Below are 2,651 nucleotides of genomic sequence, written 5' to 3'. Positions count from 1 at the left end.
CGTACCACGTCCAAAAGTAAGCAAATAATTTGGCGGGAATTGCATTCTCTCAATCAGCTGTTTAACACATCACCTTTAAAAGCTCATAAAACGATTTAGTGAAGGTTTCGGTCAATTTTGTGTTTGGTTTTTATTTATATGATCAATTTTCTATTAGAAAATAATTGCTAAAGGACGATATATTGACATGAAAAACGAATTCTGGACCATAGTGCATCGGTTGAATTGATATTTATTCTAAATTCGCTACACTTGAGCAAATTAAAACTAAGGATTGGATATGTGGCGCCCAGACTGAAGCCCGGTCTGGCATCACGGCGAAAACAGGTACTAACGCCAAGACCTTTCCTGGAGGACGATATCTTCTGATATCGTCAGACTGGACACACTTGAACTTCAGCTCCGCCGCGCAACAAGCTTACGGCACAAAACAACAGTATATTGTACTTAGTAATTAAATAAAGTGCCAACTACATAAATTACTATAGATATAATGCAGAAACGCATTCATGCGCCATTTTAATTTTTTTTCTAAACCCAAATTGCTAAAGGCAGACGGAGCTTTTTTCAGTTTAGCTTTGAAGCGTTTGCTTGAAGAAGAAAGAATCCAATTAAAGCTTATAATAATAAATAATAATCTTCCAATTTCACAGGCACCTGGCAATTGATAACATTATAGCTTATATTGATCACAGCGGTTTATGGACCACAAATTGAAGTCAATAATATTGACACCAATCACGGATATCTCCTTTTTTTTCTGATAAGCCAGTCCATATACCATCCTCCCTCGAACATCAGTGATAAATTGTACTGAATCAATTGTACTGAAATAGACATCGTGGTTGACTATTTTGAGCAAAGTCTACGAACCGATTACCATGCACCCCAGGTCAAATTTTTAAGCCCGGAATAAACATAGAAACAAAACGGGGCTTATTAACATTGTGTGCTTAATTTTGAAATATTTATTGAAAATGATCGAGTAGAAATACAGAAGAAACTTGAAATCAACGCCCATAACTCAATAAAATTACATGAGCTCAGCGACGCCTATACTATTGCCAAATGAAGGAATGCAAAAGGTACAGAATAATGAAAATAACTACAGCATCATTAACGCTCTTTTATTCGAACTAATGCAGTTTAAGGAATACGTAGAAGATTTGGAAATGGCTATGCAGCTTTCCAGATTCGGAAAATTACTAAAAAAACATAAAACATTCACTTGGATTAACCAAAGACATTAGAAAAACAACGGCCATACGTAGGATTGGTACTATGCAGCCACTTTTTTGGAGACGTCCAAAATTGACCTCTGTTCCCTCGCGTAAAACTGAGAGCCGAAGAAATATTAAAAAAGAATTTGCTTGTTTGTGAGAGTAAAAACAATAGACGGGAAAGTGTATGTGTGCGCGTAGTTGTGCTAGAAGACGATTTTCGGGCCGAAATCAATTCTGATCCATATTTGGAGTTTTGGCCAATTTCGTATCGATATGATTAAATAAAAAATTAATTAAAAATTCATGCCGTGACTAATTTATTTTAAAGTTTTTTAATATTCGTTTGTTAAAATCGCCGCTCGAATTAGCTACCGTTTAGATATTTATATTTTATTCTTATTTTATTTATATTATGTTATGTTAATTAATTATTTGTAATATATGTAATATTCGGTACCCAGGGAGCACCACGGGGAGGCCATTACAATTGTAATGGGGTCCTATATTTATATGACCTTCGAGTTTATTGTTCACTACTTATCGCAATTACTATTTGTGCTCATATTTTCGTACTTTACTATTACAACAAAACGACGAAATACAAAGAAAATTATTATAACTACTGTAATTTAAAAAATATTTCATTCAAAAAGAAGTCATTACATTGAAAAAAAATATTTCAAAAAATGAGACACAAGCACTCAACAATCATTATCTTAATAATTTTTCACACGTCGCAAGCTGAATACTCTAATGACAAATATTCTAAAATAAAGTCATTTTTGAAATTTATTTTGTGATATTATGTAAATAGATGCGGCTATTACTATTTCTAAGCTATATTTAAATAATAATAACTTTAAGGCAATGCCAAACACGAATTTTTCGCATGGTGCCATATAGATTTAAAGTCTAAGAACTTCTACGGTGAAGGGCATATTTTGTCAAATTTACCATGCATGATCATATGTGTACACACATACAGTTGTCGGCTGTCACTGTGTGCGAAGAACAGAACTGTTCGCTGTAGAGTTCTCCGCTCTCTCGCTCTTGAGCAAAAATTCAAGGGGACCCTGGAGCCACCTCTAGAGCCACACCGAAAAAATTGTGTGCAATATAATCATATGGCGTTACGCATCTTTTTATTCTAGTGTCTTTGGATTAACTATAATGATAACCAATTATTAATCATATCCCACATACCCATTACTCTTTTCGCTAATAAACACAATTCAAATAATCCCTTAGCCAGACTCTACTATGAGGTAGATTACAAAGTCACACAATCATATTTTGAAAAAGGAAATAAGGTTTATAATCCCGAAAATAAGGAAAATAAACAATGAATGTGTCACCAATAATATTAAACACTTCTAACCAATTTGTAATTTTAAGCCAGTGCCCACGTAAGAAATTATAAAATACATA

General features: G+C 33.6%; 1 long non-coding RNA gene across 1 annotated transcript; it reads left to right on the top strand.

Annotated features, from left to right (window-relative positions):
• The first annotated feature begins 408 nt into the window (after window positions 1-408).
• LOC117136558 lies at window positions 409-1,412 on the top strand. The gene is made up of 3 exons (XR_004459098.1): window positions 409-443; window positions 654-1,085; window positions 1,146-1,412. It is a non-coding gene; the product is annotated as an uncharacterized LOC117136558 (long non-coding RNA).
• Window positions 1,413-2,651: the final 1,239 nt, after the last annotated feature.

This window comes from Drosophila mauritiana, chromosome 2R (genome assembly GCF_004382145.1).
Source record: "Drosophila mauritiana strain mau12 chromosome 2R, ASM438214v1, whole genome shotgun sequence".
NCBI classification, from domain to species: Eukaryota; Metazoa; Arthropoda; class Insecta; order Diptera; family Drosophilidae; genus Drosophila; species Drosophila mauritiana.
Note: the sequence above shows the minus strand (reverse complement) of the source record. Positions and strands in the feature narration are given on the sequence as shown.